The 26,082-nt window shown below is 38.2% G+C and overlaps 1 long non-coding RNA gene across 1 annotated transcript; it reads right to left on the reverse strand.

Moving 5' to 3' along the window:
- Positions 1-413: 413 nt before the first annotated feature.
- LOC124511034 (uncharacterized) lies at positions 414-25,606 on the reverse strand. The gene is made up of 3 exons (XR_006961808.1): positions 25,548-25,606; positions 2,042-2,187; positions 414-790 (listed from the first exon to the last, which is right to left on the reverse strand). It is a non-coding gene; the product is annotated as an uncharacterized LOC124511034 (long non-coding RNA).
- Positions 25,607-26,082: the final 476 nt, after the last annotated feature.

Raw genomic sequence — 26,082 nt, forward strand, 5'->3', positions numbered from 1 at the left:
TTTTTGTGTGAACTTCCTTTTATATCTTTAAACCACTTTTCTCTAGATTGCCTAACTTTTTCCTTCTCTTTTAGAAGCTCTTCCCATATTAGGGATATGAATACTGTGTGACAAATATTTTTCAAAGATGGTCATTTTTCTTATTTAGTGGCTTGTGGCACATAACCAAGATAAGATGATCAGACATTATGTATATATGAGAATTGTTCATCTGAGCAGGGCTCTAGATTATAACCTAAATACCACCACAGAACCTTAGTCAACAAAATAAGATGAGAAACTCTACAATAACATGAGTTACCAAAAGAAAAAAATGGTACAAGAAGGAAAAACAACACAAAAAGGGAACCTGTACATTTAAAGAGGATGGGAGTCATATCAGCCATTGACAGTGAGTGGATGATGTAATTTTATTTAGATCACAATTCAGATAGACTCCCCAACAAGAAAATTCACCATGTAGAAAACAAATGGGAAAATGTGAATATTTACTGGCTATAATTCCATGGACAAGACTAGTAGACTCCACTCGAATTGCAGATCTGGGCATGGGAGAAAGAAAACAATCATGGAAGACCGCCAAGAGAGTCAATTAATTGCAGTTGGGGATTGATCAGAGATAGTAGATTGGGAGAACTTGAGAGAAATATAAAGATTAATCTCAGTATGTATATATTTTGAATATATTTTTGAACATTCACAAATACATGTGCTTTTAGTTGGTATAAGGAAATAAAAACCTAAGTATCCTCTGTTGCTCCATCATGGATGTTTTCTAAATGTTCTTTACCTAAGGAGAGAACAAAATGTTCTGATTACAATCATTACCCAAACATTTATTAATTATTTAAACAAGTGTTGTCTCAGTATTCTAGTTCTTGGGGTGTCTTTGAAACAGAAGAGTACAATGAGAATGGATCATAATCCCTGAGAATTGAGAGACATAGGAAAGAAGGAAGGGGGGAAGGAAGAGAGAAAAGAGCAGGGAGGGGGAGGAGAAGAAGAAAAAGGGGAGGGAGAAAAAGGAAAGAAAGAGGAAGAGAGGAAGGAAGGGAAGGAGTGAGGAAGAGAAAGAAAAATTAGTATTTTTTTAATGTATTGGCTATTTAAGATTTCCCATACTAATTAAGTGTGGGTTTCAGAACAGGAAGAATATAAACACTTTATGTTTCCAGCTTTGCTCTTCATTGTGTCTTCACCTGGATCATCCTTAGCACATAGTCAGCAAAGAGATGAAATGGTTTTATTCTGTTTTGAAACCCATTTGTTAGTATGGCGAATCTTAAATAGCCAATATATGAAAGATACTAATGCAGCTGAATAATGGGATATAAGATTTTTAGAGAAAAGTTCAGATTTTATAAATGAATTTGCATATTTATAGAAACCTCAGAGGAGAGAAGATAGCTAAGGCAGGATCCCGTTTCCTGAGCTGGGCTGTTTGTTCAACTTACAGCAAACTCTAACCTAAATTCAGAGAGGCTACAAATGAAAGGTACTTCAGATCAAAATTCTAGGTGCAAAGAAGTAGAAATAATCTTATTAAATAAGGTGGCTCAGCACACCATGGAAATCATAACCCTTTGACACTTTTGTCTCTTAGAGGTACTAATGGTATCTTTTAGGATACAGAACAATCTAACTTCTGTCATGTTAATTACAATGGTCTAGTTTAATGGATTAAGGCCCTTTATCCTAGAAGGATGAATTTACTGGAGTAGAAGGGGAAAATAAATTTAGGATTTCCCCAGTATGAGTCTCCTCAGACTGACATGGCTTTAGTTCTCTGATCACTAATAAGAATTTGTAATAGATTCGACTGATATGAGTAATTATTAACCATTATGGTCATTTATACTTTATAAAGCCTGCTTACTACTTATTACTTCAAAATAACTATCATTTATTGACTTTATATTTTATGCCTGGTGCTCTGCATGTGAAATGAGTATGGTAAACTCATTTAATTTTTGAAATTATTCATAAGGTGAAAGTTTCCTCATTTTGTAGATGAGACATAAGAGTTTTAGGGAAAACTTACCCTAGATGACACAACTGGAACTTGAAGGGCAAGATGTAATAAGCCCAGGGTTGCTTTTCTCCAAATCTCGGGACTCCGGTACAGTGAGACACCCTTTCTCATGTTCTGCTAATGTTATACGGGATGTATAGGCTCGATGCAGCTACCTAAGGAAGACACAGACTTGTGTTGAGATTTTCATTTATAATTTTGCAGTATTTTTCTACTCTGAGTCAGCTTTTCAAATAATTGGTCACATAAATGTAAGAAATATTTCTCAGTTCCCTGTTGATATTATAAATATGCCTATTCCAGAAAGGTCTTCAGGTTGTACTTTGTGTATAAATTGTGGTGAGATATAGATTTGCATGAACATATTTCTAACTGCACAATGTAATTACTAAAAAAAAGGTAACTATACTCATTTTGAGGGTGGTTCTAGGATTGAATAAAAAATATGAATATATTGATACCACATATAATTTTAATCTAAAGCCAGATACTTCATATGGAGTAATTTAAGTGTCAAACTTCTGGATAATTCAGGGGGAAAAAAATCAACCAAAAGTAATGTTTTTGCAGCTTTCTCAAGTCAGCCTTTTTGTGGGGAGGAGGGAGCAGACTTTGTTGTAGTCACTGTTTACAAAAGGGAAATGACAAAGTGTGAATGAATCCACAGGGGTGTAGCTGTGGTGCTATGGAGAATGCCCCAGACTGGAAGGTCAGGATGCCTGGAGGCTGAGTGTCTTAAATCTGTTACTAATGTCAGGCATGTTGCTTAATCTCTCTAATTTTCATTCTTCTCACCTAAAAATTAGAATATTAAGACCTATTCTAATTGGTTGTTTTGAATGGAATGCCATCATGTGCATGAAAACAGGGTAACTTTCCTTACTAGATGAAATTACATGGGGGAAAGGGGAACATGGGCAATAGGCATTGAGGAGGGCACTTGTTGGGATGTGCACTGGGGGGTTGTATGTAAGCGACGATGAGTCACAGGAATCTACCCCCAAAGCCAAGAGCACACTATATACACTGTATGTTAGCCAACTTGACAATAAATTATAATTTAAAAAAAGGAATTACATTTATATTGTTGAATTGGAGGTGAAAATAAGAGTTTTTCTCAGGGATGGCCTGGTGGCTGCCTGCATGTCCATAGAGGAATGGGCTGCCACTCTTTGTTCATTAATAGGTACAGTTCACCCGACTCTTAAGCCTCCTCTGTGGTAGCCCATTTTAAGGTACAATAACTTTTGTGCCTTCAGTACATAAAATAATGGTCACAAGAATAACATCTCTTACTTGGTGCTTATGGAGTGTATCTTGTTTCATAGTGCTCTATATACTGTCTCTTTTTGCCAAAACTACTCCAGGAGGTAAGTGAGGATAAGACGACTACCTAGCAGCTGAGGAAATGGATGCTCTAGAGATTTTATAATTTACCTAGAATCACAGAACTGGTGAGAGATTTACAATTCAAGCCCAAGCCTACCTGACTCTTTCTGTTCTACCAAATTGTCTTTACTTTGCTTTATTTTCAGTTACTTAAGAATTTTGTGCCATCTGTGGAGATCACGATATACAGATCAATGTATCTTCCATCTGATTATCTATCATCTATCTCTGTCCTTACATGATTCAGAAAAGATAGAGCCAAGCATACTCCTTGTTGAGATAGGTTAGGTCCATTATAACATTCTGTCCACTGGCAAGAAATAAATTTTAACTGAGATACTGCTGTTGCACGTTTATAAATACAAGCAATTAGTAGACTTTCTCAATTTTCTGAGAGCCAGTGAGGACAGAATCTCAACCTTACTCAAGTGCCAGTTAGCACACACATCAACTTAGAAGTGGAGCCTGAGACAGAGATTTGTGTGCACTTTGCTACTGATGGAATGCAGCAAAGTTTCCTTCTGCTGAACTGTTTAATAAAGGTTGGGGAAAAAACTGAGAGGACTTGTCAGAGTCACCATGGAGGCAGTGTGCCAGGCACCTGAGGCGGGCACCACAGGTCAAGTCCGGGAGTGAAGATACCAGTAAGCCCACTGAAAGAGAGTCTGCAGTTGACTCAGGACTGCTGATCATCATTGAGGATTGGTCTGAGTTTGAAGCCTGATGGAATCGGAAGTGTGGAGGCATTTGTATAATTTCTGGGGATGCAAATATCAGTCAATTATTCTTTGCCTCCTATGCTTTGATTGTGTGTACATGTGTGTGAGCATATGTGTGCTTTTGCATATCCACAAATTCAAGCTTTGTCTATTGGAAATTTCAAATCAATCTTGAAAGGAACCGAGTCTCTATAAGATTGGGTACAGTCTGTTAGAGATGTCAGCAGTCTGGTTCAGAAATTTGGCACCTTATTCCTAGTCTTCCTCTACTCATTTCTATTTTGTATCACCCCCCTCCCAAATTCTGTGCATGCCTCTCCACATGGATATAATTATTTGTGTATATTAAACTCAGTAAATGACTATACTAGTACTTTACATCATTCTTTTCTGATTGCTAAAGTATTGGAATGTTTCCCAAAGCAGTTACAAACTCAAAGAACATGATTGAGTAAAATCACTTTGCAGATATGGGATAGTTCAAAACATTTTTCTGTTGCTTAGCATATCCTCTGAAGAGTTATAAATATGCCCACAAAAGATTATGTGATCAGAAAAAGTAGCAAAATTCTCTGTTCCTAATGTCTACCATGGATTGCACATTGCTGCAACAAAATGTGGAATGTCTTTCCAAAAGAAAAAAAAATAGTGAAATCAGAAAATAGAACATTCATGCTTTTTCATGTTCTATTTTAACTATAAGATTGACCATGAAGAACAACCTATTTGAATTTATTGACTTTTTGATTACTGAATTTAGCAAAAACAAGGTAAAGATTTCTCATCTATGGAATATAATTTTAAAGGCATACAAAGCAATTTTGCTTTGGCTAAATTATTCGGTGGGTTAGGCAAGGACTTGAAGTAATAAGCACCAAGTCCTACTCTGCATCTTTTGTAGGGAGAAATCAATAAAACCCTCGAAATGTATTGCAGAAAAAAGGGAGTATTATACAGGATACAAAAAGCTTCCCTCTATAGTTCATCTAATGGACATAACTGTAAATGATATTGGAAAATGCATACATTAAATTAAGTCTTACAAGCACTGAATTTGCTGCGGGCAACTTAAAGAGGATCTCCTTAGTTCTTCCCTAGGGGAGATGGTGGGGGGGGGGGGCTGTCTCCTGCAGGCCTGCCTCCTCACCATCCATCATTTCAAAGAGACATATATCGCCTCCAAAGTGCTTTAAGGCAGCTGCAAGCAAGTGTCACTTTGAGTTAAATGCATTATTAAACTATTGGGAAATTTCACATCATGGGTCATTTATCTATGCTAAATTGGGTCAAAAGCCTCTGCACATGCCTAGATAAATGAGAGAGGAGAGCAAAATTCTACTGTGGGAAGTCGTACCTTGACAAGCCTTATGAGTGCAGCTTATTTATTTATTGAGTAGCCATGGGGAAAGCCATTTGTGTGTGTGTGTGTCTGTGTGTGTGCACGTCTGTGTGGTTATTTTAAAAGGTAGTCAAACACCACAGAAATCATCTTTTCTAATAAATATAATTAGATATTCACCTCTCTAATGCCTCTAGAATTAGATGTTGTGGAAAACATAAACCATTATTCATTCATTTGACAAAGAGTTGAGTGTGTTCTGTGTGTCATGTATGGTATAGGAAGTTGAGAGTGCAAAAATGATATATCTTTTTAGGCATAATATCATTTGGAAGCCTTTTTTGCATGGTGGCAAAGACCTAACTGCCTCAGTAGACTGACATAAAAAATGGAGCAGGAATGCAGATGACAGAGGGATTAGATCTTTCAGATTTAAAGAGCACGACAAAGGGGAGGTGACCTGAGTAGAGCTTTGGATGATGAGTAGTAACTTGCCAGATGGAGAAAGTCCTGAAGTCCAGTTCTGGGATGAATAAACAGCAGGAAGTCAGAAAGTAGGAGAGAAGTAGGTATGGATTTATGGTGATGGAGTAATTTATCTTCCAAATTAGGACATTTTATAGAATGAAAGAGGGCACACTTAACAAGCTGGAGCAACAGAACTTAACCGAATCTGTCCCAGGCAGATTGAGACACATGGTTAGCTTACGTTGTGCTCCTATCCCTTCAGTACCTCAACTGCTGCTGATGTTAAAAGCCTCCATAAAGGCAATTCAAATACAACCTTGCCAATGTGTTTAACTACGACTGAACTGTACACTTAAAAATGGTTGAAATGGTAAATTTCATGGTGTGTTTATTTTGCCACAATTTTAAAAAAAAAGGCAATCCAGAACTTCAGAATTTCTTTTTTTATTTTTATTTAAAAAAAATTTTTTTTAATGTTTATTTATTTTTGAGACAGAGAGAGACAGAGCATGAACGGGGGAGGGTCAGAGAGAGGGAGACACAGAATCTGAAACAGGCTCCAGGCTCTGAGCTGTCAGCACAGAGCCTGACGCGGGGCTCGAGCTCACGGACCGCGAGATCATGACCTGAGCCGAAGTCGGCCGCTTAACCGACTGAGCCACCCAGGCGCCCCAACTTCAGAATTTCTATGTGGACACATGTTTTAGGTAAACATTTACCAAGGTGTTATGAAGATTCAGAGAAAAGACACTTAAATATGAATTATTCTGATTTAGCCGACTTGTTTATTGTTTTATTGGATCTTTTATATTTAGCAAATTGAGTAATTTTGTGGTTTCCCCCCTATTTATTTCATCAAAGTTTATTGTTCAATGATGTATATGATATGTAGGAAGAGAAAAGAAGGAAGCTGGAGCACAGACCTACAGACAAAATTTTCCTGAAGGCTTAAACCTTTCACATTTTGAATCACAAGTATTTTTGAGCATCTAATGAATATTTTGTCATGTTGTGAATGATTTACATGACAAAAGCTTGAAGTCTCACTTGAGACTTTGCTCAATCTCTTGAACAAATAAAAAATGGTCACACTTTGCACTTTTATTGAGATATAACTCACATGCCATACAATGCACTCATGAAAGTATAAAATTCATTGGATTTTAGTACATTCCCAGAGTTGTGCAGCCATCACCAAAATCCAATGCTAGAACATTTGCACTGCCCAGAAGAAACCCTGTATACACCAGCAGTTACTCCTCACCCATCCCCACAGACACTCAACCCAGTCATAGGCAACCACTAATTGACTTTCTGGCTATAAAGATTTGCCTGTTCTGGACATTATAAATATAATCAGACAAAATATGATCTTGTATGATAGTCTTCTTTCACCTAGCAAAATTTTTACAAAATTACATCCATGTAGCATGTTCAATATCTCCATCATTGTTAACCCTAAACAGTACTTCATTGTATGAATTTTTATTTATTTGTTTATGGACATTTGGGTTGTTTATACTTTAGTTATTTTAAATAATGCTGCATTGAAGATCCATTTACAAGTTGGTATAAGTGTACATTTTCATTTCTCTGGATATGTTATTTAGGAGTGGAATTGCTAGGTGATACGGTAAGTCTATGATTCACCTTTTGAGGAGCTGCCCTACTGCTTTCTAGAATGCTTCACCATTTTATATTCCCAGTAGGAATGGCTGAAGATTCCAATTACTTCACGTTTTTGTCCCTTGTTATTACCTGTTTCTTTCTTTCTTTTTTTTTTAAATCATAGCCATCCTTGTGTGTATGAAATGATTTCTTATTGTGGTTTTGATCTGCATTTGCTGAGCATCTTTGTAAGTGCTTTGGCTATCTTAGCTTGGGGTGCTATAACAAACTACCATAAGGATTGGGTGGCTTAAATAACAGACATTAATTTCTCACAGTTCTGGAGGCTAGAAATACAAGTGCCACAGTTTTCATTCTTAAGGAGGGCCTTCTTCCTGGCTTGCAGATAGCTACCTTCTCACTCGGTGCTCACACGTTTTTTCCTCAGTGCATGAAGGTGGAGATAGTGAGCGTTCCTGTCTGTTGCTCTTCTTATAAGGGCACTACTACTATCATGAGGGCCCCACCCTAATGAACTAATCTAAACCTAGTCCGTTCTCAAAGATTCAGTCTCCTCATGCCATCACTGTAGGGGTTAGGGCTTCAACACATGGATTTTGTGATGACTCAAATATTCAGTCCAGAACAGTAGTCATTTGCATATCTTCTTTCAAATAATGTCTACTCAGCAACTTTGCCCTTTTTTAAACTGGATTGTTTTTGTATTTTTTGCATTGGAAGTGTTTATATTTTCTAGATACAAGTCCCTTATTTGGTAAATGATTTGCAAGTATTTTTTCCCATTTTATGGATTGTCTTTTCATTTTCTCTTTGTTATAATATCTAAATCAATTCCATTGTAGTGGGAAAATACACTTTACATGATTTCAGTTCTTTTTTAATTCTAGTATAATTAACGTACAGTGTTATGTTAGTTTCAGGTGTACAACATAGTGATTCAACAGTTCTATACATTGGTGCTCATTACTCTAAATGTACTCTTAATCACTTTCACCTATTTCACCCATTCCCCCCAACCCACCTCCCCTCTGGTAACCATCAGTTTGTGCTCCATAGTTAGGAGTCTTTGTTTCTGTCTCTTTTTTTTATCTTTGTTTATTTGTTTTGTTTCTTAAATTCCACACATGAGTGAAATCATATGGTGTTTGTCTTTCTCTGAATTAGCATTATATCCTCTAGATCCATCCATGTTGTTGCAAATGACAAGATACCATTCTTTTTATGGCTGAATATTATTCCATTGGGTGTATACACCACATCTTTTTTATCCATTCATCTGTTGATGGACCCTTGGGTTGCTTCCATCATTTGGCTATTTAAATAATGCTACAGTAAGCACAGGGGTGCATGTATTTTTTTGAATTAGTGTTTTCATATTCTTTGGGTAAATACCCAGTAGTAAAATTACTGGATCATATGGTAATTCTGTATTTAACTTTTTGAGGAACCTCCATAGGGTTTTCCACAGTGACTACACCAGTTTGCATTCCCACCAACATTGCATGAGGGTTCTTATTTTTGCCAACACTTGTCATTTCTTGTGTTTTTGATTTTAGCCATACTGACAGGTGGGAAGTGATATCTCATTGTGGTTTTGACTTGCATTTCCCTGATTATGAGTGATGTTGAGCATCTTTTCATGTGTTGGTTGGACATCTCTATGTCTTATTTGGAAAAACACCTGTTCATATACTCTGTCTACTTTTTAATTAGAAGATGATGATGATGATAGTGATGATTGGATGTTGTTGTATAAGTTCTTTATATGTTTTGGATACTAACCCTTTGATATGTCATTTGAAAATATCTTCTCCCATTCATTTTCTTTGCTATGCAGAAGTTTTTTTTGTTTTGTTTTGTTTTGTTTTGTTTTGTTTTGTTTTGTTTTGTTTTTTATGTAGTCCCAATAGTTTATTGGGCCTATCTAGAAAACCTGTCTAGAAAAATATTGTAGCTGATGACAGAGAAATTACTACTTATGCTCTCGTCTAGGGTTTTTAGGTTTCAGGTCTCATATTTATCTTATCATTTTTAATGTTTATTTATTTATTTTGAGAGACAGAAAGAGAGAGAGAGTGAGCACACACAAGCTGGGAGGGGCCGAGAGAGAGGGAGTGAGCGAATCCCAAGCAGGCTCTGTGCTGATGGCACAGTGGGGCTTGATCCCACCAACCATGAGATTATCATTTGAGCCGAAATCAAGAGTTGGGTGCTTAACCAACTGAGCCACCCAGGCACCCCTCAGGTCTCACATTTAGATCTTTTATTCATTTGAGTTTATTTTTGTGTATGGTATGAGAAAGTTGTCCAGTTTCATTCTTTTGCAAGTAACTGTCCAGTTTTCCCAACATCATTTGTTGAAGAGACTGTCCTTTTCCCATTGCATATTCTTGCTTCCTTTGTTGAATATTAATTTACTACATAAGCATGATTTCAATTCTTTTAAAAAAGTGCAGGCCTGTTCAATGTTGGTATATTGTCTATGCTGGAGACTATTACATATATATTTGAAAAGAATGTGTTTCTGCTGGTGGTGGGTGGAGTGTTCTGTGACTGTCTCTTGGGTCTAGTTGGTTTATAATGTTCAAATCTTCTATTTAATAAAGTCTTTTCTGTTTACTTGGAGTAGTTTCTCACAGACTTTGGAGATTTGCCTATGCAATCACTTTGAACAAAGTAGAGCATTTGTAAAATAGATGCTTAAGGATTGCTTAGTTGGGTTCTGCTGGAAGCAGGTCTGAGGAAAGAACTAAGGAGGAAGTGTATCTGGGAGGTTATCTCAGGAAATGCCATTGGACAAGCAGATTGGAAAGACAAGGAGCCAACGATGATTACATGATCTAGCCAGTAACCACAGTGGCTAATTGAAACTTAATCTCTTGGGAAATAGACTTCACATATTGGATTATCCTACCCAAGATTTTAGGGATAGGGAACATTTAATGTGAACTCCCGTTAGTCTTTCATTGAGGACTCTATTAGGCTGCTAGGTTTGCAATAACAAAGTAACATGGACTGGGTGGCTTAAACAACACTTTAGTTTCTAATGGTTCTGGAGCCTGGGAGTCCATGATTGAGGTGTCGGCAGATTTGGTTTCTTCTGAGGCTGCTCTCTTTCCCTTGAAAGTTTTCTCACGGTGTCCTCATACGTCTTCCATATTGTGTCTCTGTGTGTGTCCAAATTTCCTTTCTTTATAAGGATACCAGTCAGATTATATCAGGGCCCACACTAACTGCCTCCTTGTAAGTCAGTCACATCTTTCAACCCATATCTCCAAAGACAGTCACATTCTGAGGTGTACTGGAGGCTAGGACTTCAAGATGCTAACTTGGGGAGAGACACAATTCAGCCCATTAAAAGGCTTTGGTGGGGGAGGAAAGAGAAATGTTCTTGGGCTACCTCTGATATGGGCAAAGCAGGCTCAAGCTGCCAGTGTAAACCCTATGGCAGAGAAGTACCGACGTTCCCTGCTGCAAGTCAGGTCAGTGTGTAGTGAAACCGTGAGAGCAAGGGGATGTGGTTGGGGCAACAATATCTAGTCTATGGACAGACAAAGCTATATCCTGAGACTGCTCTTACCCATTCATACATGGCATAGTCCTTTTGTCAAAAAAAGGAACAGCCACACATAAGTGCACATTTAAACAACTACATCTAGCTACAACCTATACAGGTGCTGGGATAGAAAACAAAATGAGGCATTCAGAAGGGTCGTAAGAGGGCATGTGACAAACACTGTGATGTTATCTTCCTCATGTAAGAGGTAGAGCTCTGGAAAATGGTGCTATGGAAGAGGATGGAAAAGTATTTAGCTGTACAGATGAATTTTCAAATGGTATAAGGCTTCATGAAGCTTGGAAAATGGAGAGAAATTCATAAAATCGGCAAAAGATTGATACAGAGAATGGAAAGAAATTTGGATATGTGAGTGAGGCTTGGTGGAGGCAGACAGATAAATATAAGAAAGATGAGGGTGGTCTATTAGTGTACTTAGATGTCAAATTTCAGTCAACTAGCGTCTCCTAGCAGAGATGCTGATAGAGAAGGCAGCTCTAATCTCTACCTCTTCAATCATAAGCCATAGAAGGAACTTACTCACAGGTATTTTGTACTCAGCAATGCATGCAGAAACCTTTTCCGCTGCCCCCCCCCACTTATTCATTTTCTTCAGAGTTGTAGAAGAGCCAAATGCCAGAAAAGGCAAACTAAGGTTTTCTCTTCAGTTAGGAGAAAGTATTTTTAAAAGTTTCTCTCTCCTCCCTCTTTCTCTGGAGGAGCCAAAGCTGTTAGCAGCTGAGAAAAGCCACACAGAAGGATTTTTGATGCCAAGCTGGCTTGAATCCTAGAGTCATGCATACCCCTTTGCAAAGGGGTTTTTGACTCCAGGCTAGGAAATCATAGAATTATGATTATAAGGGAATATCCTCATCAAAGTTTGAACATTTGCATTTAATTCACCATTTTGCCTCTTTCCCAGGATAGCGTTTTTAGTTATTACAAAATGTAAGACACTCTTCTCCTGAGAAAGAAAAAAAGAACTCTCCATTTGCCTTTTGAGACTTAAAATTATGTGATTCCTTAATTACCACAGGCTTGGTTGGAACAAGCTCCCTGGATGAAAAGCAATTCTGTTTACTTATGGCGTATACATGTATGGGTACGATTGTCTGCTCTAAAAGAGAAACAAACAATTGAAAATGGGAATGTCTAGAAATTCATGGACTTTAGTATTTGTAAGTTGAGAAATCAGTAGTGATTGTCCCAAAGGGTAACATATTCATCTGTAAAGGGAATTAGAAAACAATTATAGGGAGTTTGAACAATTTATGTTAATCTCTGCCAAAGATATCACCAGATTATACAATATGTCTCTGATCTCATAATGCATAGGACTTACTTATACTGAAAAGTTATTCCTTTTTTTTAAATCTGAAATTCAAGTTTAACTGGGTGTTGTATTTTTAATCTACCAAATATGGCAAACACGTCACTCAGTGCAGTAGGCGATACCAGAACTCAAGATGCACTGACAGGTTCAAAACTTACAGGGAAGCACTGCACGATATTGATAGAAATACATCAAATGCATTGATAATAAATGTACTGAATCAAATGGTGACTCACTATTTTCTTCTTCTCTTTATTATGGGCAATATTGGCACGTTGGTGAGCATTTACGTATATTGTAGTTAAAAGCCCAGTGTTCAGAATTCTTAAGAGTTAGACTTGAGTCCATGTTCTTCTCCTTGCCAGCAAAGCAACTAGAGTCATGTTTCTCTCAGAGCCTATTTTTCTGCTTTGTCATAGGGGGATTATTATGATTCCACCAATATGTAGGTAACACATGTTAGCCAATTGACTTGTGCCTGACATGGCATGAAGACCTAAATACTAATGGTTTCAGTGAATCTTCATAAGAAAGCTCTGAAGGCAGACACATGTAATAAAGAACCGTCTGACTCCATTTTTGATGTTTGACTACTAACAACTTTTAAGTCTTTCCCATGGTCTTCCCCTTCTGCTTGCATCTGAGCAAGCTGTAAAGCTGGAGTGCACCTTCGTTTGATGCCAGGATGAAATTCAATCTACAGGGACCCATATCAGAGACCTGTTTGCTCACCACCATAAATACACCAAGCCAATCTCCTTTCCTTGGCCTCTAGAGCCATTTTAGGACCAGATTTGTGACCCTGGTCTGCTCTCCCCAGAAAGACTCATTCTGTGAGTAATAAACTTTTTCAAATTTTCTTCATGTGTTGGGCATGTGTGTTGTATGTGTCTTCATTCTCAACATCTGACCCAAATTTTGGATGAAGGTCCATTCTTTCACTAGAGTGGCTACAATACTATTTTTCCCCCCAATTTTTGGATGAGAGAATTGTGGCTTAAAAAAGAGCATTAACTTACCCAAATCACACAGGCTAATAAATTATGGATCCTGGTTGAACCAGGGCACTCTAATTAAACAAACAAACAAACAAACAAACAAACAAAAAACCCAGCTTACCCATTGCACTGTGGTGTCAGAAAGAAGGAATGAGGAAATTTGTGTGAAATGTTTAGTACATTACCTAACACACATTTAATGCCCCATAAATACATGCCACAGCTGGGTGGTACTGAGACATCTGTGTGTGGGGGCATCAAAGTAGATGATTAGCTCACGATATTGCCATCTCCTCTAAACTCAGAGTTTTCTTAGAAATAAAGGTGTACGTATATTACAAACAGCCACCTATTGCTTTCAAACATGCCACACCTCTCTTTCTAAAGCACTTAAAATGCACAGCTTCCATCAGCCCAAGACACTGTTTATTTTCCAGTCTCATGTCTTTCATTCCCTGCTTGTTTGCTGGAGGCTGCTGGCTGGTTGTCAGCGGTGACAGTCCCCATCTGTCATCTGTGTATGAGGGCCTAGGCACTGCCTTTCACAGAGACTTTCAAAATATGCCTTCTAGTTGCCTGGGCGGTAGAGGCTTTGCTAAGGCATTTAGGAATCCCACGGTTCTCTGCCACACTGCGTAAGTTACAGTTAAGGCCACCCTCATCCGAGAGTGACATCTTCCTGCTGGAAATCATGGGAAGGACAAACATGGATTGGCACAATGGGCTGCCTCAGGATAACATGAGATTCTGTGTTAGAATAATCAGGATCATGATGACAAATATTTTTGAGCTAAGAGTGTCCTTTTAACTCTGGTAGTTGGAGGACATTTGTTGTCTATGAAGAGCCCTACAGGTTTCGTTTTTCACAGAAGAGAAATATTAGATAGCGAACAGAATTACTATGACAGCTAAAAAATATTATTTGTTGTAAATAGAATCTTATCAAGAAGATATGTATGCTCACAGAATTCTGGAATTTTATTTTTTTTTTAATTTTCTTTTTTTTTTTTGAACGTTTATTTATTTTTGGGACAGAGAGAGACAGAGCATGAACGGGGGAGGGGCAGAGAGAGAGGGAGACACAGAATCGGAAACAGGTTCCAGGCTCTGAGCCATCAGCCCAGAGCCCGATGCGGGGCTCGAACTCACGGACCGCGAGATCGTGACCTGGCTGAAGTCGGACGCTTAACCGACTGCGCCACCCAGGCGCCCCAGAATTCTGGAATTTTAAATAGGTCTTCCTAACGGTCAATGCTGTTAATTCTTACCATCCTTCTCCTTGCCTGTTGCTGATGCGACTAGTACTGCTTCTAGTCATAATAAGTAAGCACTCCCAAAGGGTAGCTGGTTTATACACCACACAGTGTTGTAAGTGCTTTATGCACAAGGTTCTGTCCTCATTACTATACTGTAGAGCAGGTTTTATTGAATTTTTGAAAAACTATGCCTCTGTCATTCAGCTACTTAATAGCTAAGCAAGGATTTGAACCCAGGTCTCTATGACTCCAGAGACTGCTCTGACTTTTTGGCATCTAATTATATTTAGATAGTACCTTGTCTAGCATCTTACAGTGGAGAGAGCTGTGGAAATGGGTCCGAGGTTACAGGACAGAAATTCTAGAATCTAGGTTTTCCTGGCTACAGATAAATACTGACCCTCATTTTATCCCAGAGGAGTAATGGTGAAGGTTAAGTCTGCATCCTCAGTAGTGTTTTGGGAAAGGGTACTTTGCATACTGAACTTGCAGACAGTTAAATCTCTGAGAGAGAAGGTGGGATGTCCTGAGGGTATGAGTTGGAGATATGCTTAGATCTGTAGAAATGCTATAGAGTGTTCTCTGTCTTCTGCCCTCCTTTATAGTTTTCTTCTAATACTACTTGCTCTGCTTTCCAAACACGAACAGCTATTCATTTATTTCTTGATGAGTCCACGACACCTTGCATGTACTTCTTGTCACATTTATCACATGGCTGTCTAATGATCTGTCCACCTGTCTGTGTTTCTTTCTAGACTACATGCAACTTGAGGGTGAGAACTATATTGTGTTTTTATTGACATTTCAGATCTCTCAGATAACAGGCACTTAAAGTACCCCGAAGGATTTTACAGATGGCTGACTGGTCAACTCACATTATATTGCCACTAGTTGCAAATGGTTTTGTCTCTTTCATTGGGAAAGGAGGAAACAAGGGAAGAGGTGAAGCATAGGGTCTGCAGGTCAGAGTGTTAAGCAAGGAGTCACGATGGTGATACTGTAGGTGTTACTGTGCATACTTCCCTCTGGAAAGGTTCTATGAAGGGCAAACTAACCTTAACTGGTAGAATATGTAATTCTATTTATAAACGGATTATTCAACTGCGGACATTTTTCCTGAATGTAAGAGCTTCATCCTGATTCAGACGGCCCCAGAATACAGAATAATCGGTAGCATCAAATCTTTGATGTTTTCTGGGAAACAAAGAATGTGTTCAGTGAAATGCTCTTTCATGCGTTGAATATGATCAGTGTTATTCAGCATGTGACCCTTAAAGTGTTAGAGAAAGACGTGGGGCTTCTGAGGGTGAAAAACTGCATCCAAAATATTCCTTTGATTTGCCTAAGACACTTCACAGGGAAGCATTCAGAATGAGGAATGAAGTAAAAAGAAGGATGCTAACCAGAATAAGAAGCAAATTGAATATCTTCACTGTTGAACATCATGAGGTATTTTACCTAGTGGCTTAAATGGAAAATCCTTTTTTTATGGAAAGGGATGGCAGGCATTATTGAGCTGAACTAGAGAGAATGTTTTGGGTAAATCTTCAGCAGTATTGTAGAAAGAAGTATTATCAACTCTTGGAATCATAACACGGTGTCCATACATATTCAGGGCAAATTTTTCCTCAAATGTCAGCATATTACATTGCAAGTTCATATCTGATTTTCTGTCTGTTATCATATCTAGGTCTCTTTAGGCATTGCTGATTTCCAACCATACTTTCTCCACCACCCCCACCGCTGGGTAACACATGGAATATTTAGGGCACTAAGAAATCAAAAGCCAGCTGTCAGGGAGGCACCTGCCTTATACATGCTCTGAATATCTGAACAGAAGGCAGAAGCCTACACTGGTGGAATTTGCGTAACAGGAAGAAAAGACGAAATGTGGTGCGCTAGCCTCTACTGTCCAAGGGGGAGGAAATGGTTATAAACAGAAAGTGCTACTACCAGGGTGTGAGTGACTGTGCCAGGGAGGCTCTCTGGACCATTTCCTTTCTTGGGGAGGAAAAAATAAAATGATAAAATGAGATGTGAAAAAACATCAGAATAAAAGAGATGGGAGATTAGAGAACAGTTTTTGCATTGCTATAATATACTAAACATTTGACTGGTTATCCTATATAATCCTCACAACCACACTGAAAAAAATGATCACCACTACTTTTACAAGGGAGTCACTTTTTATGGATGGAGAAAGCGCATTGCCCCACCAGACTGCAAAAATCACAAGGTCTGGCAATACCACATTTTGCAGAGGATAGTTACAGAAACTCTGATGGTTACTGATGAGAATATGCATGTATAAAATCGTTCTCTACCTCGCTAGCTATGTGACCTCAAATAAGTGACAATTATTTCTTAGACTTTTCCTTATTATTAAATGGAGAATAATACTTTTGTAGAGTCATTTTAAGGATTGAATATAATGTGTCTAGCATTTAGCATAAAAATAGGCTGAAGAAATGGCAGTGGTGATGATGGGGATGATAATAATGATGCTTAACATCTGCACAAGAGGAGAAGGGAAAACAATTACTTTTCCTTTTGTCTTTACAAATGCTGCCATCGGCACAACTCACACTAACCACGTGTGGCTTGTGTGTGGGTCAGGGACTCTGGAAGGGTATAAGGGATTGCAATCAACTGAAAGCAATCCGGGTGGAGTGGGAGGGACACAGAAGGCAGGGGAGGTGGGCTAGGAAGTTACCCTTCAGCCACTGCCATTTAGGTGACTTATCTTCCAATCTTTGCTAATGGGGCATCAGGGGAAAGAGTTCCTTAGTGTTGCATATTCGATACCAGCAATTTTGCATTCTTATGTGTCAGTCCCAAGGTGACTTGTGAGCTAAGGTATGAAATGTCGGGTGCCGACAGAAGAACAGAGTCTGTTGACAGCCCACTGGTGCCCTCTGTTGCTATGGCGTGTGGTGAGTGGCAAGCTGGGAGAAAGAGGGAAAGTTTTGAAGAGAGATTAGAGATATTTGGATCTGAGTGGGGCCAGTGTCTGTAGGACAGATTCTGCACAGGCCCAGTGGGCAAGAGAATAGGTGGAAATTACAGGAAGGGGGGTTCAGGTTAGTACGAGGACTAGAAATATCCATTAATAGTGATAATAAAAACATTTAAAGGTTGAACAGGCCACTACATGTGGCCTACCCTTTCCTTAGAAGTATGTATAAGAAGCCAGGTAATCACTGGAAAAAATGTTTTTGGAAGAAAAAACCTGTCATGAGTACCACATTGAGCTCTATTACTCTCAGATCACTTTCAACCTAAAGAGTTAAGAGCTTTGATTGAGTGAGCTGTTCATTTCACATGGTGTTTATATTATATTTATTAACACCTCAGCCAAATTGACTGATAAATGCTGGCAGGACACAGGGATGGGAAAAATGGCAACTATTAGCATTATATATTTTTACTAATAACAGAGTGTAATCAGTGTTTCTTAAAGGAAGTGACAGAATTTCATTCCATTATGTATCTTGTATGTATCTTTTCAAATAGCTGTTTATTCTTGTCCTGCCTTAGTCTAATTAATTGCTGCTGGGTATTACAAATAATTCAGGTTTACTCTTCAAGTTGTTTAGGCATAATAGAAGTTTAGGTGATTAAAAACATGTATTTTAAGTTTATTTATTTTGAGAGAGACAGAGATAGCACAAGTAGGGTGGGGGCAGAGAGAGAGAGGAGAGACAGAGAATCCCAAGCAGGCTCTACCCTGTCAGTGCGGAGCCCAAAGCAGGGCTTGAACTCACGAAACTATGAGATCATGACCTGAGCTGAAACCAAGAGTCAGACGCTTAACCTACTGAGCTGACCAGGTCCCCTAGGTGATGTTTTTAATTCAAGGTAACAAAGATGATAGTTGCTTAATAGATAATACCTCTGTATATCTGTGCAGATTGGAGAGCTGGAAAATTAAGGTCCAGAAGAGGGAATTCTGAATTATCTAAATATTTCCAGTCATTGGTGATATTTCTCACTCGACAATTTTTTTTTTGAGTCCCTATCCAATGGTAGGAATGTAGTGGGGGAAAAAATGTCATCTTTGCCAAGAGGAGAGTGAATTACAAGTACAATACCACTGTCACCAGAGAGTAGGCAATTAGAATACAGTAATGCTGTCTACAGGATGTGTGAGATGGACAGTTTCATAGTGACAGGGAGCATTTTATATAAATGATTGATTGGGGCCTGTCTTTGATGTGGGGCTAGAGCATCCTGTGAGTCACATGTGTCCACACTGTGGGCAATACACGGATCTACACTTGTACCCATCTGTGCCTTTTTGACTATGTCTGCAACTTGTCTTCTGGTGACTCACTGTCTCTGGGAAAATGAGGCAGTTCAGAAATGAACTCATTAGCCCTCTTATGCATCTAATAAGAGCTGTGATAACTACCAACTTCAATCTGTAGTTCCCTGTAGAGTAATTCTCGTTTTTCTAACCTGTCATCAGATAACATTAATGTCTCAGTGAAAAACAATTTTCTTTCCAAATCGTCTTTCAGGTAGCTGAAAGTAAGAATTAGGCCACTTATTTGTCTGATTTTCCTAACCAGAGATAATAAGCTTGTAAGGAAAATAAAATTTGGTAATTATACATATCGAATGTCTAGCATGTTCTCTAGAAAGGTAAATTACATGTTGTTACACAAACATACAATAGGCAGAATTTCTCAATTACTGTGTAATGAATGTGCTGAGAGTGAAGAAGAATCTGAAAATTGTAATTATAATATCTTAATATATGACATTCCAGTATCTTTAATTGAACCCCCCAAAATAAATTTAAAATCCTTGACTGTCCCCACCCCTGCATATATTACGTGATAAGTATTTCATGATCCCTTCTATATCATAGGAATTCTAGAAACCCCTGCATTAGAGAGTCATGTCAATGCATTCAATGAATTATTACAAATCTTTCAGTGATCATAAGGTTTGATTCACGACCAGCAATAAATCATGTGTAATTAATATTGGTAATATATAAAATGTACTTTGTAGTGTTGAAAGGAATTTATCCATTGATGGTATAGGATGATCACCATCCTTACCTGATTTAAGAAGTTTTAGTGAAGGCCAGATACTAAGTTGGGAATACTCTCCGCAAAGGAACATTTCGGGTAATGAAAATTAAATTTTAAGCCTGTGAATGATGATACCTACATACACAGTCTGGATTTCTTAAGCCTTTCAGCAAGTATAAATCAAAGCACATTAAATGTTTAGACTTTGAAATTCAGCTCAGCTTCAAGTTGGGCTTTGTGGCTGATTATTCTTTTCTAAACTGTTCAAAGACATCATCAATCAGATTTGAGAGTCCTGGAATGAGTATTAAGTCAGCACATGAGTAGATCAGAGTCCAGCTATGAGAAGAAATGCATATTTTGATTTATTTGATTAGGGTTGCTTGCTGAGGACATCACAGATTGCGATACTGTTCTCTTGCATTAGCACGATGAGATCATTGTGCAGAAGTGGTGCTAATGTCTGTATTTAACGGAGAATGTTTGCAGTGATACATAGAGATGAAAACATGAAATCTGCAAATCAATATGTTTCTGGCTATCTTGAAGTACTGCCCACATTTGCTGGAGGCAGAATATACTCTTGGCCAAAGAAAATATATTAACAAGCACATCCTGAGAATTAAATTACAAATGTCTATTACAGATTTTCAATGTTGCACAATCATGATCTTGTGAATAGTTATTTCTGTGGCTTTGGGCCATTACAGATTACAGTTGTTTTTTCCCCTCCAGTAAGACAACTACCTCTGACATGCTATGATCAATTTTTTTTTTTCTCCTTTCTGTGCCTTCTAAATTATTCCCACTGTCTAAATGGAAGCATGTCTAGGGGCGCCTGGGTGGCGCAGTCGTTTAAGCGTCCGACTTCAGCCAGGTCACGATCTCGCGGTCCGGGAGTTCGAGCCCCGCGTCAGGCTCTGGGCTGATGGCTCAGAGCCTGGAGCCTGTTTCCGATTCTGTGTCTCCCTCTCTCTCTGCCCCTCCCCCGTTCATGCTCTGTCTCTCTCTGTCCCAAAAATAAATAAACGTTGAAAAAAAAAATTAAAAAAAAAATAAATGGAAGCATGTCTTATGGTAATATCACTGGATGTCATTTTATCAACTACTGATGCTAGAATTGGGTCTAAAGTATTGAAAAGCTTGGAACAAGTATTTTGGATAGCTGAACTTGATCCTGCTGTATCATCTTAAAAGGTCTCTTTGGCCTTTTGGAAAGTCTTGATCTGGTTCCCAAAGCTAATAGATTCTTGACAGCTATGAAATTCTATTGAATGATGCTCCCTGAAGGATGCAGGGAATAGTGTGGGTAGTGTCATTGGTATTATAATAAATAAATAACAGCCTAAAAATGAGACCAGTGCTAATAATAGCATGGCCAATAGTATTTGAATTCTTACCATATGGTATGCCAGGATGAAACACTTAGTTGGCATGGATTATCTCATTTAGTTCTCATGGTCTAGACCATATTATAAGGTAGGTATTGTTATTAACCTGTTTTAGAAATTGAAAAACAGGCAGTTTAACCATACAAGGTAGCATGACTGGTGAGAGTCAGGACTCCATTGTATCTCCCTCCAGGAATTGTGCTCTTAATCTCCCTTGTGGATAGGTCAGCTGTCTGCGTGTCTGTATAGAGGCATCACAGTCTGTAGAAATGCCATATGATGTTTTATGAAGCATGTTCTGGCTTTGCCCTAAGCAGCTGAGACTGGTCAGGCAGCATGGTGCCTAGTTGGGTGGGTACAGATGCAATGGAACAAAAGGGGATTAAAAGGGGAAGAAAAGGGGATTTTCTTCCATATTAATAAAATTACCAAGGATTCCGATTTGTAGTGCAGACGTATAGTATTCAGACTGGAAATGTTTCACATACTTCAAAAATGATATAAAAATTGTGAAGAATAGTTTTTCACTTCTCTCTGAGGGCCGTTTGTTCTCACATTCTATGTTAATTCACTAAAGTTGTTGGCATAAACAAAGGCGATTGATGTTATAGGCTAGTTTTAACGCTGTCTCATTCATAAGAATATTAAATTATTTTAGGCAAAGTGGCTGTGTCAAACTGAATAGAAATAAAGGGAAAGTGGTAATTAGACTATGTTAAAATCTAACCTCCAAGGATATTAAATATGCAGGAGCTCATCCATGAAAAATTAGGCTGAGAGAGGTTACACCATGTATTGGCTTATTTTGTAAGATATCCAATTACCTCTCATGAATAAATATGACTAATAATGGTAACTCTATAATTTAATGCTATAATAGTAAAAATACTTTTCGATTCAAAAAACTCATTATATATTTGATCCATTTTCATGACCAAATCCTAACTACGCAAGTAATTAATAATTTCTTTTGACTTTAACAAACACACTTTCAGAGATCTTATATTTTAAACTGTCTTAACAAACTATCTTAGTAAAGACTAGTTTAAACGAATGCTGAGATACAAATTTTGAATAGAAAACAGGAAGCAGTAAGACAAACTCTTCTGCCTCTTGGTAGGCATGTCAAATGGCCTGAACGATGAAAGGGAGGGTCTTCCTGGCACTAGGCATTTTGCTAGGTGTTGAGGTTATAAGGGCAAATATGAAAAGAGCAAAATAATTGCAAATAATGAGCAACATTAAAAATTTTGCCCTCTCATGTTTCTCCCTAAGAAACAAAATCATTGCATTTAAGGGTGTGCCTGTCTCATTGACACGAAGAACCTGAAGCAGGAAAGGGGTTACAGTAAAGTAAACGTCTGTAAAAGGGACGGAAGTGGATATAATGGAGAAGTGCTGCTCACATGGTTTGAATTTCTCTGTTTTCACATTTTACTCAACCTATTTCCCATCCTCCTTTTGTCCCAGTCTCATCTGCTTTGGCATTTCACTTACTTGTAAGTACTGGGTACAGCTGATTCTCGTGGCTAAAGGAATCTTTGAATAAGTTTCCAAGTAAGGACGATATACCGAGCACTGCTTGAACTCAGGAATAAGCAGATGAAAGTACTGGCACTCTGCCTTTCCTTAACTGCATTTAGACCTGTTGGGGAAATACTCCTAACAGCAAATAATTCCAGCGCTGTGTGGCATCAACCCCAGTGTTTACAGAGTGAAGTAAGAACGAAGAAGGAGAATGAACCAAAGTCAGAGTATGTTTGCAATATTTAAACTGATGATAGAAGTTGCATAGGCTCTTTTTTGATAAGTCAAGGATGACCAAACCATCACAGGGGAAGGGAGACAGCAAGGAAATAGTGTAGGGGGTACCAGACAGCATAAAATGTTTGGGAAACTCTCAGTGTAGTATTCCTGGAACGTGAAGCTTCATGTGTGTTGGGGCTTAGAAGTGGAGAGGTGTGAATCTGGAGGAGTGCATGGAATCATTTCTCCTCCTTCCTATGGAGAAGGCTGCAAAATCCCAGCTTTGGGACCCTGGCCACTGTTGAAACTTCAGCCTTGCATTTATAATTACAAAGTGGGGACCATCTACCCTGCTCATCCACAGAATGATGTAATACAGTCTTCCAAATATGCTCCTTCTCTTGGCGCCTGGGTAACTCTGTTGGTTAAGCATCCCACTCTTGATTTTGGCTCAGGTCATGATCTCACAGTTTTGTGAGATCGAGTTCTGCATTGGGCTCTGCCCTGAAAGCATGGAGCCTGCTTGAAATTCTCTCTCTCTCTCTCTCTCTCTCTCTTTCTTTCTTTCTGCCCCATCTCACTTGGATGCACATGCTCTCGCTCTCTCTCAAAATAAATAAACATTTAAAAAAGAAACAGGTAAACCCCTTGTCACATTCGGAAACATTTCTGTAAAACTGTATCACACACGATTCATAGTCCCTCAGGTCTGGCATCTTAGAATCACCTCCCCATGCCTGCATATTCCAGTAGTCACCCCACCCGAAGAACAGTGTTGGTTTGTCTTCTATCCTAAGACTTCCTGCCCCAAAGTATTTCAAATATAAATAAGACTGTTCCATTTTGACTGTTCCTCTAACATGCTCAGCGCTTTCTTTCCCCTAATCTTTTAATCATTTTGCTCTTTATGTCTGGAACATTCTCCCTGCCCGTTGCATTTCCCAATCCACTGCTAAATTCACAGACCTCATGTTAGCTGTTTTACAGATTTCCAGGTTGATATCCCTCTCCCCTGAACACCTACTCCACTTTATATATGCTTCTTTTGGGGATCTCTTGTGTTCTGCTAGTGTTATCTTTCATTAAGAGAAATGTGTACTTACAAGGTTATAAAGAGAGATACTGAGACTCATTCATTCATCTTGTTATTTCCAACTGCCTTTTGTTACATTAAAAACAAAAAACACATGAACCCAAATTACTAAAAGTTAACTTTTAAATCTGTATATCTATTTATAAAAGCAAGGCTAGTTTTTTTTATAAGAGTTGTCATGATGATCAAAAATTACAATGATCTAATACAATGATCCTAGCTACCTGGATTAACAGAGGGGAATGAAATTTCTTTCTGACTTGAGAGATCTGGAACAATGGTGCATAGTACTTCAGCCTCAGTTCTTTTCTTTTCTTTCTTTCTTTTTAGAAAATCCACTACAATGCATCTTGCCCTTGAAACTTTTTATTTTTTGTGTCTCATGTTTATTAACTCAGTGCAAATTTGTATAATCCAGTCTGCCATCATTCATAACATACTCCCTTTGTGTAAGCAAGGGAACCTTGGAAAAATTGTCCTGCCTTAAGAAATGATGAATGTTAGCAAAATATTAGCCACAGAACCAGTTATCACCTGGATTTCATCTTGTATGTCCATATTTCTTGATGTCTAGATAATATTACTTCTAATTTTCTTATCAAAGTCTTACAGTGCTACCATAAGTGGAAAGCTAAACTCATTCTTAAGGTCTCTTCATTATGATCTCTGGATATCCCAGTCTGGGGTTTGATATTAGGTTCTATAATTTATAATGAAAAGAAATGTATTTTGTGTTTATGCATTATAGGTAGTCTAATCCACAATTGTCTGTATATTTTAATATGTTGAACTCTAGCAAGAGGACTTATTCTCCTGTGTTTCCCATATCTTCCTTCAGAGATCAGATGATAGGCTCCAAGAGCATAATCTAAGAAGGAATGAACAGGGTTATTTTCTTCTGGACTAAATTAGTTGTTAGTAAGCAAAATTTCTATTTGAACCCCAAAGGTTAAACTGTGTCTTTATTTCGGCGTTTTCAGTATTTGGGAAGGGTTGTGGGAAGAACCTACTTTTATATTGCAAATTGATAATTATAATAGTAGAATTCTCTCTTGCCCACACGTTAGGAACTTTGTATTCCTCTCATACACACAGTATTACTTTGTCTTAAACCATCTTGAGATGTTAGTCACTTAGGTACTCATTTTCTGCATAGAAATGGAGTTTTGGAAAATACTTGCAGAAAAGGAAAAATAACTTGCAGAAAGTTTATCAGAATGTTAACTGCAGATCTGAGATTCACACCAAAAGCTCCATCTACCATACCACACCACCTCAATACCAGTGTGCTGCAACAAGCTGTATACTAGCTGATCTCACTGTATGGATTTGTTTGTAATGATTCTTTTCTTTTTATAAAGAGAGGGCACTCTCCCTAAGTAAGCAACCACTGTGCTAGGGGGTCCTTCTACTTTATTCCATCAATACTTTGTTATTTTACATTCCTTCCTAAGGAGCTCTTAATTTCATTGACCTTTTTCAATTTCACCTGTACCTGTCCTCTTATTCCATGCTACCATCATTTTTCATCTAGACTAATGTAATAGATTCCTTACTGGTTTTGTCACAGCCCTCTGGACCATCTCCAATCTTTTCACGTCATCCTGTCTGCTCTCATCCACATCTGCAACAAACAAACAAACAAAAAGACCCTTCAGTGGTTTCCCAATGCTCTGAGGAAAATAAAATTCTTAACAAGATGTACAAAGCCACAAGACTGGTCCTGTCTACGTCTCATGCCTAATCTCACATCACTTTGTCCTTCATCCTTTGCATTTTTGCTTCAATTGGCTTCCTATCTATTGTGGTACAGCTGCTTAGGCTCTGAAATCAGTCTGTTTGGGTGTGAATCCCACATTGTTATTTACCTAATATGGGGATTATCATTTGGATAATTATTTTTTTTTAATTTTATTTAAATCCAAGTCAGTTAACATATAGTGTAATAATGGTTTCAGGAGTAGAATGTAGTAATTCATCAGTTACATATAACACCGAGTGCTCATCCCAACAAGTGCCCTCCTTAATGCCCATTACTGATTTAGCCCGTCTCCCTACCCAGCACCCCTCCAGCAACCCTCAGTTTGTTCT

This window comes from Lynx rufus, unplaced genomic scaffold (assembly GCF_022079265.1).
Source record: "Lynx rufus isolate CCGP_SWC_20201006 ecotype Redwood Valley unplaced genomic scaffold, mLynRuf1.p SCAF_16, whole genome shotgun sequence".
In the NCBI taxonomy this organism is placed as follows: Eukaryota; Metazoa; Chordata; class Mammalia; order Carnivora; family Felidae; genus Lynx; species Lynx rufus.